General features: G+C 50.5%; 1 long non-coding RNA gene across 2 annotated transcripts in view; it reads right to left on the bottom strand.

Annotated features, from left to right (window-relative positions):
• Positions 1-21797, bottom strand: part of LOC128854286 (uncharacterized) — a 204635-nt gene that overhangs the window by 8112 nt on the left and 174726 nt on the right. Inside the window, exon 3 of one of the 2 annotated variants that reach the window (XR_008453296.1) lies at positions 12390-12476. The exons of the other annotated variant lie outside the window; for it this stretch is intronic. This is a non-coding gene — a long non-coding RNA (uncharacterized LOC128854286). The remainder of the gene's footprint in view (positions 1-12389; positions 12477-21797) is intronic. 2 annotated transcript variants of the gene reach the window in all.

Below are 21797 nucleotides of genomic sequence, written 5' to 3'. Positions count from 1 at the left end.
ACTACTCTGGAAAGCCAAGGGAGACAGAGCTAGAATGATGAATGCAAAATTAAAAGCTCAATAAATAATTAATTGCTGAGGTCATCAAATTGTACGAATCTGTCCATCTCGCTCTCTGCCCTCCCGTTCATCAGAGGAGTCTCTGTTTCAGCGGTGGGTGAAGTGGTCCTGGAAGAACCATAATTCCTGCATACCACTGCCACGGAGCTTGTAGTGGGTGCCGTATAAATCAATCGTAATAAATCACTTGCTGAAGGTTGTAAAGACTTCAGGAGTGTTAAGCAAACAGAATGCCTCCAGAGATCCCAAAACACAGTGAGAGGCGAGTTTGAGCAACTTATCAAGGTAATTATTAAAAAGCAAAACATCAAATATGTATAGCGTAGACAAAACCTCCTTTCCTCTTTCCGGTATCAGCCTCTCCACAAATGCCAAGGAAAAAGAGCACTCTTAAGGACCACAAATAAAACAAATGGCCTCACCGCCCCCGTATCTCTTTCCCTTCCCCCTGTCTATGCATGGTTGCTCTCTGAGTCTCGACGACGATGCTGAGCTCCTTGAAGCTGGGACCACCTGGCCAGTTTTTCCAATAGGTGTGATTTCCAGCACATGATGGTGATATTCTGGTTATACATAAGTGGTTACTGACAATGAACAAAGATGCCCAGAACCATAGAACAGTTTGGGTTGGAAGGGATTTTAAAGATCATCCAGTTCCAACCCCTCTGCGATGGACAGGGACATCCCACTGGATCAGGCTGCCCAACGCGCATCCACCCTGGCCGGGAACACCTCCAGGGATGGGGCAGCCACAGCTTCCCTGGGCAGCCTGGGCCAGCGCCTCCCAACCCTCATGGTGAAGAAATTCTTCCTTATGTGAAGTCCAAATCTGCCCCTCTCCAGTTTATCCCCATTGCCCCTCGTCCTATCACCACAAACCTTTGTAAACAGTCCCTCTCCAGCTTTCTTGTAGCCCATTTCAGTACTGGAAGGTCGCTATAAGGTCTCCCCAGAGCCTTCTTTTCTCCAGGCTGAACAACCCCAACTCTGTCAGCTTGTCCTCGTATGGGAGGTGCTCCAGCCCTCTGATCATCTTTGGAGCACTCCTCTATGAATGAAAGGATCTGATGTGTTGCACAGCTTCTTGCACCCTCCAGGGACAGGACGCTGAGCCAGGTGAGCCGATGCAATCCAGCATGGCAGGTCCTCATCCTCCAACCAGCAGCAGTGGCTTAATCCCACCTCTGGACCAGGTCAGACCTTGATGGAGGGACTGGAGCACAAGCCTTGTGAGAGGCGGCTGAGGGACCTGGGGTTGTTAAGCCTGGAGGAGGCTGACAGGAGACCGTCATTGCCATCTACAAGTGCCTGGAAGGAGGCTGCAGTGAGGTGCATTTTGGTCTCTTCTCCCAAGTAACAGGCGACAGGATGAGAGGGAATGGCCTCAAGCCTCAAGTTGCACCAGGGCAGGTTCAGATTAGAATCACAGAATCATAGAATCACTAGGTTGGAAGGGACCCACTGGGTCATCAAGTCCAACCATTCATCAGGAAACGTTTCTTCACCTAAACAGTTCTTAGGCAGAGGCTGCCCAGGGAAGTGGTGGAGTCCTCATCCCTGGAGGGGTTTAAAAGACAGGCAGATGAAGTATATCCAAGGATGGTTCAGTAGTGGAGAGATACAGTTGGACGCAACAATCTCAAAGGTCTTTTCCAACCAAATGATTCTATTATAAGGAATAATTACCTCGCAGTATGCAAAACACAATTGGAAGAGAAATAATAGGTTTATTACTACACCAAATAAGGAAAAGGATAAATTTAGCAGCTCAAACTGTAGTTTAGTAAGGTTTAATAGCTAATGTTTGCACAAAATGCCAGAGCTTCAAAGCCTCACGCAAGCGCCCAGGACCTCACTACTTTGTGCTGATACTACAAAATTAGTTTTAAAAGTTCTCCAGAAGTTTCTTCCCAATTAGTGAACAATGTTGTTACTGTATCCATGCAGAAAGGTCATACTGCCTGGGAGGAATACGATGCTACTTGGGTAGTCTCGGGTCCACAGGCTGCTTGGCACGGGAAGCGCATGCTCCAGCTGCTCAGCATCCTCTGCAGTTACACAGAACTGTAGAATCATGGAGTGGTTTGGGTTGGAAGGCACCTCGAAGCCCATACAGTGCCACCCCTGCCACAGGCACGGACACCTCCCACTGGATCGGGGCTCCAAGCCCCATCCAACCTGGCCTTGAACCCCTCCAGGGATGGGGCAGCCACCACTGCTCTGGGCAACCTGGGCCAGGGCCTCCCCACCCTCACGGCAAAACATTTCTGTCTAAGATCTCATCTCAATCTCCCCTCTTGCAGCTGAAAACCATTCCCCTCCTCCCATCCCTTCACTCTCTGATCTACAGCCCCTCCTCAGCTTTCCTGGAGCCCCTTTCAGTACTGTGTGCTTTCCTCACCAAATCCTACCTGCAGGTCAGCGTGCTGAACCACACACAGAGGTGGGGCACAGAAGCTCCCGTGCACGCAGAGCTGAGGTGTGACCCTGAGAACAGGCTCCCAGCTGGAGGTGGCTCCTCCAGGAGCGGCAGGTCCATAGCTCTCCCACCTGCAGTCCACCCCATGCCGTGGTGCACAGGTGATGCTCCTGCACTTGGGCACCATGGAGCATCAACTTCCTAAATCCACCCTCAGCCACGGGGTGAAGCCACATCGTTCTACTCTATAAGAGCCATTTGTGGCCATGGTGCAGCAGGACACCCATTAATGGATCTAAAAACTCCCTACCGACATAACTCGCAGTCTATAACTCTAACTTCTCATATTTCTTTAAGGGTGCAGACCATCCCATCTATCTTCAAAGTTGTTTTCTCTTCACAATAAAAGCTGAAACTGAAACTCCATCATACAATGCAGCACCAGAGTACAAACATCAAACTGCCCTCTTTCCAACATACTCTCCTCTTTACCAACAGGTTGCCCAGAGCAGTGGTGGCTGCCCCATCCCTGGAGGTGTTCCAGGCCAGGTTGGATGGGGCTTGGAGCCCCTGATCCAGTGGGAGGTGTCCCTGCCCTTACAATCCAAACCATTCTATGATTGCACGAGTGTTCCTCGACTCCATTAGAAACACAGCCAGTAAAAATCTCCCCAAAACACTGTTCCCGATTAAAGTGAGCCTTATGAAACCAGTATCACAGCCACTTGCTTAATGTATTTCTCCCTAGAAGAACTTACAGTGTTTCCTTTATGAACACCCAAGCATAACAGTTTCCACAGTGATTACAGAAAAAGCAGTGGTGCCAGAAATAACATTGTTAAATGGAAAACATCCCCTGCACTTGCTCCACTCACACACCCATCGAGCACAAATGGGCTCGTCGGCACCGGGGACGATTCCTCACCGTGACAGCCCCAGCACCGAGTAGAGATCCCAGCGCAAACACAAACAGAGATGGAAATAGAATCAAAAGACCATATCAGGGTCACAAAGATGATCCAAGGGATGGATCATCTCCCATATGAGACAGGCTGAGAGCTGGGGTTGTTCAGCCTGGAGAAGAATCTAAGGAGAACTTAGAGCAGCTTCCAGGACTGAAAGGGGCTCCAGGAAAGTTGGGGAGGGGCTCTGGATCAGGGAGCACAGGGACAGGATGAGGGCAAATGGTTTTCGGCTGCAAGAGTGGAGATTGAGATAAGATCTTAGGCAGAAATGTTTTGCTGTGAGGGTGGGGAGGCCCTGGCCCAGGTTGCCCAGAGCCTCGAGGGGTTCCAGGCCAGGTTGGATGGGGCTTGGAGCCCCTGATCCAGAGGGAAGTGTCCCTGCCCATGGCAGGGTGGAACTGGATGCCCTTCCAACCCAAACCATTCTATGATTCCATCATCACTTTTTAAGCAGATGGGTTGGTGGTGGCCCATGCTGCGTCCTGCCTTGTGAAAGGCGATTTTAGCTCTGACACAGACCTGGTACAAAAGCAGGAAAGGAGAGTACCAAGCACTGGGAGCTTCTCTAAGCCACCCCTCCTCGGCACTCACATTTATTCAATTACTTCACATCTAGGACATGCAGAGCTGAAGTTTCCATTCACATGAAGCTGTGTGTGTAGCTTCAGGACACTTCCATGCTCCTCCTCCCACTCAAGGCTGCTCTACGGATGCCAGTGGACAGAGGCACCACTGCCACGCGGCTGACACTGTTATCTCTGACTTTCCTCATTTATTTACCAAAATAGAGAGAAGGCTTTCAACAAAAACCTTTCTATAGTTCTTTTCTGCAACAAGTGGAGAGGGTTAGACATTGGGAAGAATTTCTTCACCATGAGAGTGGTGAAGCACTGGCCCAGGTTGCCCAGGGAAGCCGTGGCTGCCCCATCCCTGGAGGTGTTCCCAGCGAGGTTGGATGGACCTTGAGCAGCCTGATCCAGTGGGATGTCCCTGCCCATGGCAGGAGGGTTGGAACTGGATGATCTTTAAGGTCTCTCTGGATCCGTTCCAACAGCTCCATGTCCTTCCTGTGCTGAGGACTCCAGAACTGAACACAGGAGTCCACGTGGAGCAGAGGAGCACCTTTATAAACTAACTAGTTTAACGTTCTCCCATGCTAGCTCCTATCTTCTGAACAATTCTGACTTCTGATTAATGCAAATATGAACTCAAAGTTTTTTTCTACCTATGCAGCAAACCCCCACGGGTGGGTGACAGATCAGAACCCGACAGCAGCAGACTACGGCAATGAATTATGGGCGCAAACGTAAAGCAACTCTATTCCATGGAGACAAGGCAACCAACACTTCAGCTGGGACTTTCCCTTAACTTCTTTAAAGACCCAAAACCTGCATAAGGCAGCATAAAACCAACACTGCAGGCAGCTTCTTCAGCAGAAAAACACCACGGCACTGCCTTCAGGTTATGAAGAAACTCTTCAGTTTGGCAGTGATGGTTTTCACCTTCTTCCCTTAGCTGTTCCTGGACACAAACGGCGCCAAGTCAAAGCAGGTTTGCAAAAAAGCTGGCGAGGGCTCAGTTTTAATAAACACTTCTTCAATTAAAGCGGATTACCTTAGGAATGATACAAACCACGGCTGTAAACTCATTAGGCAGTGAGTCATTAGTGTAGGATGCTATCGGATGCAGGATACAGAGGATGCGATCCAGCCTGTAGTGCTGGCAGGTCTGGTACAGAGCAAGGAAGGTTTGGGGCGATTCTCGGATGCCTTTTCCGCGGTGTTTTAAGCTGCCGCTGGTGCACGAGTGCTAAAAAGCATCAGCTTGCCCAGCTTGGAGTGCTCGTGAACCATAACTGTGAAACCTTCCCATAATATGTTTCCAGAGCTATTTGCAGGCAGTCACCGTAGCATGAAGCACTTCAAGTATTATTTAAAATAGCATCAGTTTACTTTTATTTAGCATTTTTGACACGGGTGGAAAAAACTCTGTGGTGTTTCACCAACTGCTGCGGAGGGAGTGTGGCAATGCTCCTGGCACGGAGGGGGAATATTTTCAACCCCCTTTTACAGAAGTGGGAACCAAGGCACGCACTTTTCCACAGAAGGATATCGGCCAGCAACATTCTGAATTCTTGCAGGGTAACTTCCAGCAGAGATCCTTGCTTCCAGAAGAAACGGACGCTTATTCCAAGCTACACTGGTCACACTGTTGTGTCCTAGATAATTTTCTCATGTAAACAGAGTGGTGAAACGGTGGGGAAGAGTGATTTCGTTTCAGGTTTTGTTAATTTTAGCCTGAGAAAGTCACGAAGGAAATACCTGAGCACTCCAGGCCAGTCTGTGGGAGGTAATTAAACACCCGGCTCAACTTCCCTTCCAACTCTGAAAAGCTTCACGTTGTCCTGTAGATACCTACAACTCTTATTTATGCACTCAGTTCTTGTCTGACCATTCATTGCACTGTTTCGTTCCAAAGTCAAATGCTCCACATCCTCCAAATGAAAGCATTTTTCTTTGAAACACAATCAAAATTCTATTTTCCTCTTTAAAACAGGCGAAGACTCAACACATTTTTGATGGGTTCACACACACATGAGAATGCTTTGCCCTGCCCCAAGCACCCCTGACGTCCCCCACAACACAGACCTCTTGGTTCAGAGCAGTGTTCCAGTTGGGAAGCCAAGAGACTCCAAATTACAGTCAAGAAATCCCTTTGCTGCCTCACGTACACAGAATAATTGACGTGAATGGCTCTGCTAAGGGGAGCTGCTGCAGGAACACCATGCGGTGCTCATCCTCCCGGAGGATGGACCCCACTAAGGAACAGGCTTTACTGCTCCATCCTTCCTCGCACCCAGCCAGCTCAGTACCCTGAACTTGCTCCTCTGCAGCCGATCTCACCCGGTGTGGCTGTCGCGAGGGAGTTTATCAGATTTACACCCCTGTGGCCATAGGGTGGAAACTGGAAATCACCGGCCTGTTACGGAGTCACCGCTGACCCAGCCCAGCAGCTGCTTTTGTTTTTCAGGTGGCAGCTGCCATCCCAGTGCTTTCCGAAACACGTGAACTTTATGAAACTTTTTATTTCTACTCGACTCATTTTAGTCCCATCTTCATTTTTTTTTTTCTATAGCTTTAATTTATGTCAGCAAATCTCCCTAGAAGGGAACAAACCCAAAAAAACCTGAACAAAGGGCAGGAGGGAACACAGGAAACCCGTGGGCAGCTATTTAAAAAGGCGGCGATGCCTCATGGAAAACTCTGAAACCCATTCCCGTTAGTGACAGACCTTCTGTGTTGGCCTCAAGACACTCCTTACGTCCCCCGGGCTCCTCACTGTCTGATCCTGAACAGCATGGAATGGGCAGAGCCTTTTTACTCAACTCTGTCTCCTGAGCATCTCCATGCGACTTGGTGCAGGAGGACCCAACCAAAAGTCCAGAGCCCAGAACGTTCCTCCTAGACCCCTCAAAAGCTCCTAGAAGCTCTTCAAGTTTCACAACCCATTCTGTGAACCCTGCACCCCGCTATGTAAGCAACAACCACTCATTCACCTTCACCAGATGAAATGGCTGAAGAACGCACATCATCACTTCCAGCAGTGACGTAGACCTCATTCAACCCACAACTTATCTTACTATATCGCTTTTGAGGAGCACATGTCCAGTCACACGCTCATCTACTTGGCCTTTTACCCCATGACCATACTCTGCTCTTAGAGAGAAATGCAAGCGGCTCACGCCACAACATCCCTTGGGTCGTTTTGTCACCACTGGCTCATGGTTCACGATGATATTGATGACATATGGGGCTATCGAGAGAATAATCATGCATCCGAAGATGAAGAAGGTCAGTCTGTGTGTACCTGAGACTTAAATCTACTGATTCTTATGAAAAGGGACCACAGGCAGGCACAGAGCGAACAGTCATGTCTAGTTTGTGCCTTTTGAGTTCTGCAAAGTAGTGAACTGCCCTTCCAGAGAGACTATCTCAGTAGTGCAGAAGTTGGATTTCAATCCAGCCATAGCAGCGTGGCAGTAAAGACTTGAGGGGAAAACTACACTTAAAACCAGATTTGCTGGGAAAAGAGCCAGGTTCAATTTTATTGGATTCTCCTGAGGTTTCCCCTCTAAACTGCACCACCAAATGAGGGCTCGGCAAACCCTTCCAGGTCTTCATGCATTGTAGAGCAACAGCAGCAAAGAACCCCAAATCCGATGTCAGAATTCCAATGGATCTGGCCAATTTTTCACACACCTTGCCTTCCTGCCTAAAATCTGTAAGTCTAAAGCAGAACAAAATAACTGAAACCCCAAAGCCTCTCTGGGCTGCAAACCTGAATAATGGTTTAATGAGCAGGTGACCCTCCAAAGCCTGAGGAAGGAACAAGGGAAGGTCTGCATAAGTGGTGTGGAAAAGACAAATTAGGATCTAGAGACTGAGGAGCTGCTGGAACTGAAAACCTCATTTACACAGAACAGATTTTTAGACCATCAGTGTACAGTAAGGTTTCCCACAACACTGAAGACAGAACCATAGAATCATTTGGTTGGAAAAGACCTTTGAGATCAACTCCAACCGTACCTGCTCGCTACTAAACCACATCCCTGAGCACTTGGTCTGTCCGTCTTTTAAACCCCTCCAGGATGGGGCCTCCACCACCTCCCTGCGCAGCCTCTGCCGCTGCCTGAGGACCCTTTTGGTAAAGAAATTTTTCATGATGTCTAATCTGAACCCGCCCTGGAGCAAGACACTCTGCTGTGAGTTTGTACCAGTGGCTGACGCCCCTGCTTGCTCCTCCAGCGACAACCTACAAGCACTTTGTGCCCCCACGAGGCAGTACACAAGCTCCAAGGCAAAGAGGAGCGAGCAGCCGCTGCTACTATGAGAAGTCCATTTTGGGAAGGCAGGAAAACTTGATCTCATGTTTTCCTCTTAGTTATCCTTGATTAAAAGCCACTGCACAGTTCCCAGAAAGAAAGTGCCCCCAAACCAAAATTGCTGTACAACTGGAAAGAAAGGTTAGAAAAATACCACCTAGGTGTATTTAAATGGGTTAATTACTGTTCCTATTAGGAAAAAGGCTTCTTGGAAGATGATTTCCATGCAGTAAATACTCAGGGACGCCTCTGCTCACCTCCTTTAGCTCTGCACAGCTGAGCTCTCCCCCTCACCCTGCTGCACGTGCAAGCCCTGCTCGCTTGCTCCGAAAGCTCAGAACAGCGGGCAGTCAGCGCAACCCAGCGCTACGCCAACTACTCCTGGACTTCCTAGGGAGGAGGGGCTGAGCTTGGCTCAGGGCTCTGCAAAGAAAATGAGGCAACCTAGTGGCTAAGGAAGATTTATTGCACATTTACTTTCCCCAAATGTTTCTTGAATGACTGAATAATCCCCTCGTCTCTCTAACCGGGGCCCTCCCTGACACACAATGCCTCTTTTGATGCTCATTAAAAGGTTCACCTTCTGCAGGCGCGTAATTAGAGCCAGGCAGGATAAAAATCTCCATTCTGATTACAGCACCGATTACAGAGACGGAGATCCCAGCCGACTGTGCAAAGCCAGCCTGGGAAAGACCATTTCCTTGAATTCAAGTTGTGGCACAGCGGGAGCGCTAATCACAACCGTGCTCTCACAAGGTGGTCTCGGCAGAGCCCAGGAGAGGGAGCACCAGTGAGAAATCGGTCTGGATTAACAAGTGAAAGGTGGGAAGTGTTCAGCAAGTGTAACAGGCAGGATGGAAAACAGAATAACTATTTCCCTGCATCCCAACCAGCCCTACCGACTGCAGATCCCAGCAGAGTTGTAAAGCTCTACTAACAAGAAGCCTTTTTAAGGAGACAACAGTGGCAAATATCTATTTTAAATAAATTGCTTTCCTTTCCAGAGGGTAATTTTTATTTTTTCCCCCTAAATTTGACCCCCCGTTTGCCAAGAAACCAAATGCTTTAAAGAGCTTTAGAAACAGCGAGTTTGCTGAAACACTTTCTGCATTCAACATGTGCAGCTAAACGCGGCCAGAAGTTCTGACGGCAGAGCTCCTCTGAGCACAGAGTCAGCAGGAACCTTGGTGATTAGGGGAGCTGGAGGAAGCCAGAGGAAAGCCAGCTTTCCTAGCGCAGGAGCTGCCCCAATGTGGCCATGCGACTTTGCCAGTGACGTATGTTAAGGGAGTTCCCAGGAGCCCCTCATTAATGACCTGCCACCCAATCAAGAGGATGGCCACGGTGATTTCCCCAGCTGGGATCCACTTCCCCGCTCTCGCCGATTACTGCTAAACCACCCGTATCAGCGATGCCGCGTCCCCGCAGCTCAGGAACAGCTTTTCAACAGCGCTTGTGTTGTTCACTTCAGAACAAATACTATTTTGGAACCCGTTTCTCTGGGGACTCACCCCACCAGATCCCCTTCAGAGTCCCCCACATCCGATCCCTGCTCGCACACGCTGCAAATGCCGCGAGCCGAACACTGAGCTATTCTATTGACGGCTGCCGTATATTTTTCAAGAGCAAACTCCAAACATTTCTGCGTTTGCTCCCCCCCTCCCCGGCTCCGCTCTCTCCTCCACCCCGGCTGTGAGAACGTGCTTTTGCTCCGACGGGAAAACCAAACGAGCAGAGCCTGCGGTCCTGCCTCTTGTTTTTTCTGCCACACGTGCACCCGGGCAACCACTCATCAGGGCAAGGAGGGGAAGAAAGCTTGTAAAGGTCCCTTGTTAAGATGCTAAAAGCACGGTAGAGAAGCTGCAGCGGGACATACAAATGGATGATGTCCAACACGGAGAAATTAGAAGTGCCCAGCACAGATTAGGATGAAAATGGTCACTCAGTGAGTAAATCCCCTTCCTTTACGCTCCCAGAAGAGGAAGGGGCTCCTCAAATGCATTTCTCACACTTCTGCGTGTGCTGAATGTGTCCCAGAGGACACAAAGCCCAGCCCTGCTACAGCAGTTTGGTGGGAACACACTCAGTAATTTATCAACTGGCAACTTCTGGAAGTTTTTTCTTCGCTGCAGAGTTTACATGAGTCCTCTACAGATTTGGTTCTTCCTTTCCTTAATAAGGACTGCAGTGAATCCCGCACCAGTCCGAGAAGCCTGATGGCAAGCCTTGGAGGCATCTTCTCAGAAAGAAGTCAGGACAGCACATACCAACAATACCCCCCTCCCCGTGGCCTACACCAGTATCTCTGCAACCTCCACTGAAAGATACTTCTGTAGGGATTAAAGATATCATATTGCCAGAAGCCCTTCAGTTAGACCTGTCTGCTAACAAGAGGAAGGAGATGGTCAAAAGTCCTTAAACAGGCTTTGAAGCCTCTTGACACCTGTGAGCCCAGCGAGAACCAAAACACTCACATGAATCCCACCTATTCTTAGTGGGAAAATGCACTTTTGACAACACCGTGAACCTTTTCCTACAAGAATCAGAAAGAATAGTTCCCGGAACACTGAGATTGCGAGAAAAACATGTCAGTCCCCAAAAAGTCCCAACAGCTTTTTAGGAGATCACTGAAGCCTTATTAAAATAAGAGAGAGAGGAGTTAGGACAAAGGGGCTGTCAGGACACACAGACACTGGAGGTTAAAACTGCCTCTGCACCCTGACGCTAACAATCTTTCAACACCAGGGAAACTAAAAGCCTGGAAGCTACAGGTTATCCTCCAGCAGCAGTGCAGGGTTTGGATTGTATTGCTCACACCATAAATCACCGTGTCAGCTGCCCAGCGCTTCCACTTGCCAGTGTAACTGGGTAAAAGTGCCAGGTGCTTCATGATGGTCGGGCAATTAGCTAACGAACGAGGAGGGGCAGGATGAAATAATAATGTATGGTGTCTTTTTCTAGAATAACAATCCACGTATCTGCATAGAGCAGCTCAGCGCCTGCCCGCCTTCCTGATCACACCTCTGGGTGCATCAAAAGGGTTATTAATTTCCATCGAGGAGGATTAAGAAGCTTAAATTGTTAGCACTCATTTAGTCAGACTTAATGCATTTTTAAAGCTGCCTCATTTTATGCTGATGTGCAGGTGCTAATCATCTGTGAGAAACGCTGAAAAGGGATAAAACACCCCAAGGGTCAGCCCCGGGTCCAGGCCCTCCTCCCCACAGCCCGCACGTTCAACCTCCTCACCTGCCGGCGGATACATGCGGCATCATGGAATGGGTTGGGTTGGAAGGGACCTCAAAGCCCATCCACTCCCACCTCCTGCCATGGGCAGGGACATCTCCCACTGGCTCAGGGGCTCCAAGCCCCATCCAACCTGGCCTGGAACCCCTCCAGGGATGGGGCAGCCACCACTGCTCTGGGCAACCTGGGCCAGGGCCTCCCCACCCTCACAGCAAAACATTTCTTCATAAAAACTCATCTCAATCTCCTCTCTTGCAGCACAGTTTGGACTCTGGCTTGGGAAAGCCAGCTCGCTGGGAGCCCAGGCAGGGATTTTACCAGCACAGCTCCCCGCTCGCATCACGTGCCGCCCAAGAACAACCACTCTGCTCCCCACTTGCTTTCCTGTACGAGTGATAAGGAGGAAATCCGTCCCAGACAGACAGACAGACAGACAGCTCAGCCCCACCACACGCTGCAGCCAGCGCAAGTCCCCGGCTTTCAGGACTTTAATTAGAGGTGGATGCCAATTAAGAAGCGGAGCTTCTCCCCGTGCCAGCGCGGGCACTCGTGCTGCCTGGCGGCAGCTCAAGAGCAACAACCCCTCGGTGTTTACAGTGTACGGCAGCCCAGCATCCAGTAACTCCCAGTTCACGCCGTGACCTCACCACCCAGCCATTCCCGTGGGTTATGAGGGCGCTTCATTCCGCCTCGGCGCCTAATTACGCCTCGTCGCCTGCCCTCCGCTCTCAGAGCTAAGACGAAAAATACCATGTCTAGATGTTAAAGCGCACAAACCCACGGACAGAGCCCTGGACCAAGCGGTCGTCCCCGTTACCTGCACTCGCCCCCCGCAGGGATGCTGCCGCTCGCCCATGGCTCTGCCAGGCTGGGACCCTGGGCTCCAGGGGGATCTTCTGCCGGGCTGCAATAGAAAAGGTTACTGTAAAGCTCCTTATTTGGGCAGTGATGTAAAGGGAAGTCGGCCAGGCAGCGCCACCCCCTTTTTCCATTCACTACACATTGTTTCCTGTTGTCAAAAGCAGCGGCTCCGAGGAGGGAATCCTGCTCCCTGCGCTGCCCGGGATGCTGCTGCCCCCCTGCATCCCTGCCCCGGGGAGAGGGGAGCAGGGACAGCTATGCCTGACGGATCCACCGCCTCCCTCCCAGCTCCATCCCTCCCTCCCAGATCCATCCCTCCCTCCTCTCTCCATCCCTGCCTCCCCGCTCCATCTCGGCTCCATCCCTCCCACCTCTCTCCATCCCTCCCTCCCACCTCTCTCCATCCCTCCTTTCCCACTCCATCCCGGCTCCATCCTTCCTTCCCCACTCCATCCCTCCCTCCCGTCTCCGTCCCTCCCTTCCCTCTCCTTCCCCGCCTCTCCACTCCGTCCCTCCCAGCTCCATCCCTCTCTCCATATGCTTCCCTTTCCCTCCCTCCCTTCTTCCACCCTTTCCTTCCCTCCCCATCCTTTCGTCCTCTCCCCATCTCTCCCTCCTCTCTCCATCCTTCCCTCCCCTCTCCATCCCTCCCTCCTCTCTCCATCCTTCCCTCCCCTCTCCATCCCTCCCTCCCTCTTCATCCTTCCCTCCCCTCTCCAGCTCTCCCTCCTCACTCCATTCTTCCCTCCCCTCTCCATCCTTCCCTCCCCTCCCCTCTCCATCTCTCACTCCCCTCTCCAACCCTCCCTCCCGCTTCATCCCTTCCTCCCTGCTCCATCCCTCCCTTCTCTTTCCATCTCTCCCTCCCCTCCCCTCTCCATCCCTTTCTCCCCTCTCCATCCTTCCATCGCTGCCCTCCTCCCTCACATTACCTCCCCTGCTCCCATCTGCCCGTGTTCCCCCCTATCGCTGATGGAGCGGAGCCCAGCACAGGAGCCGCTTCCCTGGGGCTGCAGCCTGGGGAGGGGACAGGGACACGGACAGCCACAGCCCCGGCCGGCCCATCGGGAAGGGGGGGATGCACTCCCAGAGGACCAGGAGTATCCCCAGGAGGACCCTTGAGCATTACCAGGGGACTGGAGAGCATCCCCTAAGGGACCCAAAGGCATCCCCGGGGGACCGGGAGCATCCCCAGGGGGGATCCAAGAGCATCCCCAGGGGACAGGAAAGATTCCCAGTGGGGACCCTTGAGCATCCCCGGGGGAAAAGGAGAGCATCCCTGGAGGGACCCTTGAGCATCACCAGGGGACTGGAGTGTATCCTCTAGGGGACCTTAGAGCATCTGGGGGGGACCCCTGAGCATCCCCCACGTCTGTGGAAGGGCCGGGGAGAAACTCAGAGCTCAGCAGCCAGGCCACAGCGGGAGCGGGCACTGCACCCCTTTTAACTGGTGCTTTGACCCCCAGATGCACCCTGTCTCTTTTTTTTTCTATTTCTCATCTTTTTTTGTCCTTTTTTTTTTTTTTAATCTTTTTTATCTTTCTGTCTTTTTTTTTTTTTTGTCTTGTTTTTTTTTGGAGGGTCTGGGGTTCTTTCCCTGTTTTGTTTCTTTTTTTCCATTTTTATTTTTTTAATCTTTTTTGACTTCTTTTTTCTTTGGTCTTCTATTTTTTTGTCTTCTCTTTAAATCGTTTTCTTCTTTTTTTTTTGAAAGCTATCACTGCCTTAACAAACTACCAGCCTGAGCCTAAAAGGGGGAGACAAAGCACTCCTTCAGAGGCTGCAGGGAAGGCAAACCGATCAGGCAGAGTTTGTCCCTCTTCCACATGGGGCTGCCCAAAGGGTGCCAGTGGCATTTGTCCTGGCTGCCAGGCGGGACCCCAGCTCAGGGCAGCCCCTCGTGAGCTCAGAGGACAATAAGATAACCCTGGGGTTTCAGCCAGGCAGCTGGGAAGAAGCAGAAGAAAGAAACAGGGTAGCCTTGCATCCCAGTCTGGGTTTACATCTGTGCGCTTATGTAGCAAAAAGGTTTTCTGCAGTCATTAGAAGTGCTCCTGTAGATAGAGTTTTATCAACAAAAATGAGAACTCTTCCCAAGGTTATTTATTTTGCTCAGCTCATCAATACACGCTTGATAAACTCATCTTAGCACTGTACGTCCAGCTGGAAAACCAGTCTGTGGTGAAAGCAGGTATCGCTCTAGCAAAACTGCATCTGAATCCCCCGTCTGCAACACAGGCTACTCAAAAAAATCCACCCCCCAAAAGCCCCCACCATTACCAAACCTATCACAGAATCCTAGAATGGGTTGGGTTGGAAGGGACCTCAAAGCCCATCAAGTTCTACCCCCCTGCCACGGGCAGCGACACCTCCCACTGGAGGATCAGGTTGCTCCAAGCCCCATCCAACCTGGCCTTGAACACCCCTACATTCCCATCTGACTCCAGAGTTCATAAAGTCAAGGGTAAGCGAAAAGAAAAGTCACCTAGCAATGAAACGATGATGTGAGGTCTCTATAATGCAAAGGATTATACTGGCAGCTAAACTAGAAACTGAGCAGGATGTGCTTTTTGGAGTGAGCATCAGCATAGTCGTTGCTGCGCTTGGAGAACAGCATGTTGCTCTTGAGAAGAACTAATGATGGGAAACCTGCTCTCGAAACATCAGTTTGGCCCGTTTCCAACCCGCCCCAGAGCAAACTCCTTGTAAACTGCAACCCCAGAATGCTTTCGGTGCTAAAATACCATGTAATACATGCACTTTTTGTGAGTGTATCATCTCCTCAATAGCCCAGTTTCACACTCAATTTCAGCTTCTCTCACTCCGGATAGAAATGAGAATTAGAGCACGATGTAAAAACACTTCGTGGTTTTGTTTGATTTTGCTCCCATGCTGCCCCAGTCCCGTCCCCCCCAGCCTGAGTCACTTTGGTGAAAGCAGGTGTGGTTGCTTAAGGTCTTTAAGGAATCGTACAGATGCAGACACTGGATATGCTCACTGTCCCATAAGGACTCTCAATCAGCACACGTGGAGCGGCCCTGACCCTCCCAAACCTCACTTGACAAACACTGCAGTCGGGTGTGTTCCCCCCTCGAGCGAGCTTCCATATCCCGCTGGCTGCGGTTATGACGCTGCTCTGTCCCAGTCACAGGGGTTACAGCCCCAGCTGCACTTCCAGCCTGCTCCTGGCCATGGAGAGCTGATCATATCCGGAGCTCCACAAGGACCTATTCAGATGGGCCAAGAGCAGCGGAACCAGGTTTGTCACCTAAAGGCCACCTAACGCAACCTGGGCTGACAGAAGGTCATTTTTGGGTTACAGGGTTTGATTCCACAAAACAATGGGACTGGATATGGCAAAGCATCCGCTTCCTTCATCAAATTAAATTCGAGTATTCGGATAGACATGAAATAAAGCAATGTATAGCTCACAGGAGCATGGACAGAAGTGCAAGGACTCCTAATCATAGAATCAAAGAATAGTTTGGGTTGGAAGGAACCTTAAAGATCATCCAGTTCCAACCCCCCTGTCATGGGCAGGGATGCCTCCCACTGGATAAGGCTGCCCAAGGCCCATCCAACCTGGCCTCCAGGGATGGGGCAGCCACAGCTTCCCTGTAGCCTCTTCAGGTACTGGAAGGTCGCTAGAAGATCTCCTCTGAGCCTTCTCTTTTCCAAACTGAACAACCCCAACTCTCTCAGCCTGTCCTCATAGGGAAGGTGCTCCAGCCCTCCAATCATTTTTGTAGCCTCCTCTGGACCTGTTCCAACAGCTCCATATCCCTCTTAAGTTGAGGATTCCAGACCTGGACACATTATTCCAGATGAGGTCTCACAAGAGAGGAACAGAGGGGCAGAATCCCCTCCCTCGCCCTGCTGGCCACGCTGCTTTGGATGCAGCCCAGGACATGGTTGGCCTTCTGGGCTGCGAAGGCCAGAATGAGAAGCAAATGCGGTAAAGAAACGCAAATGCAGTGTCTCATTTCCTCTTTACCAGAGGGAAAGATCAGTTCTATCTCAGCTACTCAGCTTCCAGCAGCAGCCTCATGATGGTTCTGACCTCACTAGGCCAGACAGACCCATCAGCTCTTCCCAACACACCTACCATCCTCCTTCCTTTCTTCGCACATGGGGATGACCTGAGACCTGGCTGTGAGAAGCACTTATTAAACTATCACCTTCCAGCCAGAAGAGCACCCAGCGTGCCCGTGAGACATATCAGCACCTCCGCTCTGATCAACTCGCTCTGCTTGGACAACACAGCCCTAGGAATGCATGAAAATAGCAGCAAGGTGTTAATGCCGCTTTTAAAGTGCACCACACATGGGCACGTTTAAGATTTTCACGCAAAAAAATGCTCTAATTATACTTCTTTCCTTTTCAGCCAGCATCCTTGACCCTGCCCATCATGCCTGACACCCAAGCCACCTCTTTTCCCAGTTACGGAGGTCGATCTCTGCATCCCAACACCCAACAAGGTGAAGGTGTTTTTTCCCTGACGGTACAAACGCAGCCATTCATGGCAACCAACACAAAGGTGTTTGCCTGGTCACGGTGGCTTCTCCTAGGTGGAAGAATGTGGTTTGGCTTAAATGGGAAGAGGAAGGGCCAAGTTCCCCTGAGACTCCTCTTCAGGAACACCCGGGGTTTAGTTCAGGGCACGGAGGGCAGTCTTGTGGAAATCCTTTGTTAGAAACCAGCATTTAGTCAGGAAAGGGATTGTCCTCAGGTCAAGGATGGTTAAACCAACCACATCTCCCTCCCGATTTCAAGGTCAGAGTCCTCCTCCCCTCGCAGTTTAGACTGGTTACGCTGCCTCCCCAGCCCTCACCCACCCCTGCTCACTCCAGCATAGCCCAGGATGTGTAAAAAACGACCCGTTGCCTGAAAAGGCCTCTTTGAAACTCTTCCACCTCTTTTCTTTTTGAGTTCTGTTGGTTTTTCCACCAGTGCTGCTGCTGCGCAGGCATTCCCAGCACCTCGGAGCACCCTCTGGTGCTCTGCACGCTCCCAGCTGCTCCCGAACTCATCCCTCTCTTCCCTGCTGCTAAAATCCATTAACAGAAGCCAAAAGCATGGTCAGGACTTTCAGCTTTGCCACATACGCAACTGCTAGAGCTCCTGTTCCAACAATCCAGTAAGAAAGGAGGTTCCTAGAGAACCCTGCAGAGTGGGAATTGAGGATTTTCGTACCAGTTCTCCCACCGGGCAGCTACCAAACTGCTTCACCTTTCTGTGCCAAAGCCTGCACATATCCGGAAACTGTCTGCGGATTTCCAAATGTGGTTTGTTTTTCTTTTTTTACAGCCCCTCTGCCCAAGGCCACGCAATCGCGCTCCTGACTGAAGTGGGGACAGGGCATACGGTTTTCATGCCATCCATCCCCTCTGGAAGGCTAGAGCGTCAGAAAGCTGTGAACCAAATGTATTTCAGACATATTTAACAACCTTTTACAACCTGACCTGTAAATCCCTACAAGTGAAAGGAGAACTTCACAAGTTTTAAGCTCAGTCCGCACCAGCACCAAGCCCTGAGCTCCTCCTGCTTTTGGGACTCCCACCAGGCCCTTTTCTTGAGGTGTGCTTTTTTCAGAGAGCCTGAGCCCAGAAGCCCATGCCCCTTCGGAGCCATCCCATCAGCAGGCAGGAGTTCAACGCCCAGCAAAGGGCAGTGCCTGTTGGGCTGCCTGGAAGCATCTGAGCTGTGGTTCAGCTCCCCCTTGTCCTGGACCTCAGGAATCACAGGAGCTTGGCCACCAGTACCATCCCTGCAGCCATATGTGCACCTATCGAGCCCAAATGGCCTTTAGCAATTCTCATTGCACTGCTGGAATAATCCATGGACAGGTCTTACAGCACCACCCTATCCTACTTCTATATTTTTGCGCAAGCACCTGAGCAGCTTCCCACTCACCAAACCTGGTTTTGCAAAGTATCTGAGCACAGGTAGTACCCGGGGGGAGCATCTTCAGCACTTAGAAGCTGCCCCTGGATCCTCAGCACTCCCCAGGCATGCTGGAAATGATCAGCCTAAAATGAATAGGAAGGTTGTAGCAAAAAAAAAACCAAAACAAAAAGAAAGGGAAAAAAAACGTGCTGGAAGGTAGCAGAGTCCATTCCCCCGGTGCAAACAGGACTGGCAACTGCGAGTGTCTGGGCTAATAGCTGTGAAGATGCTGCCTCCCCAGGCACTACCTGGCCCCGGGTACTTTGCAAAGGTTTCGTGAGCGTGAAGCTGTGCAGGTGCTTGTGCAGAAATATAAACGTAAGATAAGATGGTACTGGAAGACTTGCATGCGGTTTATTCCTTCTGGGTTTTTTTTTGCTACAACCTTCCTATTCATTTTAGGCTGATCATTTCCAGCATGCCTGGGGAGCGCTGAGGATCCAGGGGCAGCTTCTAAGTGCTGAAGATGCTCCCCCCAGGTACTACCTGTGCTCAGATAGTTTGCAAAACCAGGTTGGGTGAGTGGGAAGCTGCTCAGGTGCTTGTGCAAAAATATAAAAGTAGAGTAAGGTGGTGCTGGAAGACCTGTATGTGGCTTATTTCAGTGGTGCAATAAGCATTGCTTAAGGCCATTTGGTCCCTATAGGTGCACGTACAGCTCTAGGGAGAGGAACCAGGTGTGTGGGCTAATAGCTCTGAAGATGCTCAGCTCCCGCAGGCAGCGCCTGGATCAGTGAAAGGGGGGGAGCCTCTCACTTCCCACATCTGCAAAACTTGGAATAATAGCATTCTTTAACTCAAAAGGCCCCTGTGCTCATCAAACATTTCAAAAGCATGCAGGAGAATCTTCAATTATCCCCCAAAATCATTGTGAAGTTCCATTATTATTCCAACACTTCCATTAAAGACACATGTCCTGGTAAGTAGCAGGCAGGAGGAATCATTATGCTAATTTTAGACAGAGCATCTGCTCAATGTTAAGTCTGAAACTTTGTCTCGAAGAAATCATTTAAATTATTTTTCTTCAGAATTGACATTTGTCAAACAATATGTTGCGTGGAGAAATCGCAGCCAACTATGAGTAATCCCACGAGCACACGCACTTCACCACGGCAAAAAGCGCTTGGGGAGAGAGGTTGCTGCATTTTGGCCTGGCAGGAATTAATGAGGAATTAGCCAGGCTGACGGGCTTCCTGCCCCAAACCATCGCCGCCGCCTCCTGCCGGGGGCACAGACCCTCGCCGCGGGGTGTGCGTTCTCTGTCTGCCTGTGCCCCTGCCTTCTACCTTCAAGCCAGTGCCAGGGTTTACGCAGCCTGCCAGCTCCCCGCCAGCCTCCCGGGCTCGACTCAGCAGCTCCTAGGAAGAGGATCAGCTGGAAAACTGGTTCCCCTCTCCTGCCAGCTCCCTGTCTGCCTCTTGGGCTCTGCTCAGCATCTCCTAGGGAGAAGGGCAGCTGGAAATCTGGAATCTCTCCCCTGCCAGCATCCTGGGCTCTGCTCAACATCTCCAAGGAAGAGAATCAGCTGGAAACCTGGAACCTCTCCCCTATCAGCATCCTGGTCTTTGCTCAGTATCTCCCAGGGAGAAGGGCAGCTAAAAACCTGGTCCTCCTCTCCTGCCAGCTCCCTGCCAGCCTCCTGGGCTCTGCTCAGCATCTCCTAGGAAGAGGACCAGCTGGAAACCTTGTTCCTCTCCCCTGCCAGTTCCCCGTCTGGGCTCTGCTCAGCATCTCCTGGGGAGAAGGGCAGCTGGAATCCCGTGACTTCTCCCCTGCCAGCTCCCTGCCAGCCTCCTGGGCTCAATCAGCATCTTAGGAAGAGGATCAGCTGGAAACCTGAGTCCTCTCCCCTGCCTGCCTCCTGGGTTCTGCTCAACGTCTCTGAGGGAGAAGGGCAGCTGGAAACCTGGAACCTCTCCCCTGCCAGCATCCTGAGCTCTGCCCAGCATCTCCCAGTGAGAGGAAGAGCTGGAAACCTGGTTCCTCTCCCTACAGCCATACGTGCACCTATAGAGACCAAATGGCCTTAAGCAATGCTTATTGCACCACTGGAATAAACCACATACAAGTCTTCCAGCACCATCTTACCCTACAGTTATATTTTTGCACAAGCACCTGAGCAACTTCTCATGCACCAAACCTGGTTTTGCAAAGCACCCAGGTCCAGGCTGTGCCCGGGGAGGCAGCATCTTCACAGCTATTAGCCCAGACACTCGCAGTTGCCAGTCCTGTTTGCACCGGGGAAATGGACTCTGCTACCTTCCAGCACGTTTTTTTTCCCTTTCTTTTCTACAACCTTCCTATTAATTTTAGGCTGATCATTTCCAGCATGCCTGGGGAGCCCTGGGGATCCAGGGGCAGCTTCTAAGGGGTTTGTGAGTCGTAACTAAGAGAAGCAAACCCTGAAAGCTTAAATTTGCTATGCAAATGAGCACACCCCACTGTAAAAATGTAAGATTTACAAATCAAGAAAAAAAGATGGAAACCACCGACATAGAGGACTATACAGTAAACACCTCGATAACCACATCAACGGACACCAAACAGGGTGTTACAGAGTCGGTCCACATGGAGCAGGATGAGTGTCTATACATAATGACTGTTAATTTTAAAAAGAAATAAGCATTTTTACCACATATTTTTAATGACGCTGTATACAGAGGAGTCATCTCCCCCCAAAATAGTTCGAAAAATAAAGTTCCTTATTGCCTTTAAGAAGATAAATAGTCACAACTCAGCATCATGGTGTCTACAGGATGAAGGCTTCTGAATTCTGCCTGGTAGAGCTCATCAGACTCATTAGAAATTGCTCATCTCAAATATCCTGAATGACTTAGTAAAATCAGGCACCGATGCCCAAGCCATCTCCTTCTCAGCTGTCCAGTATGCACAGAGTCCACAAGTATTTGTCAGCCTTTTAGATAAAAGAGCTTAGAATCATAGACTGCTTTGGGTCAGGAGGGCCCTCAAAGCCCATCCAGTCCCACCCCCTGCCATGGGCAGGGACACTCCCACTGGGGCTCCAAGCCCCATCCAACCTGGCCTGGAACCCCTCCAGGGATGGGGCAGTCACAAAGTCATACAAAGAACGAGCAACATTCAGTCATGCTGCCTAAAACCTGTTTCTCCTTAATTTTTACGCTGATGACACTTTTCAAGTAACCACAGCCATCCCTGATGGTGAAATTATCAACTGTCCTATGCAAATATCCTGCTTAGATTCATTTATCCTTAACCATATGACCAATGATGCCCTCACCTTGAATTCCCAAGAACGCTGTGCCCATAACCCCTGAGGCCTTCAGGAGGCAGGGAGTGAAAGCCATAAGCAGTGAGAAGGGGCTTCCAAGCATCAAATGGGAAACCAGACAAAAGGTATTAATAACTACACAAAGTATAAAGAAATTTCTCAAATGGT

This window comes from Cuculus canorus, chromosome 22, assembly GCF_017976375.1.
Source record: "Cuculus canorus isolate bCucCan1 chromosome 22, bCucCan1.pri, whole genome shotgun sequence".
Classification (NCBI taxonomy): domain Eukaryota; kingdom Metazoa; phylum Chordata; class Aves; order Cuculiformes; family Cuculidae; genus Cuculus; species Cuculus canorus.
This window is presented reverse-complemented; position numbering and strand designations above follow the sequence as displayed.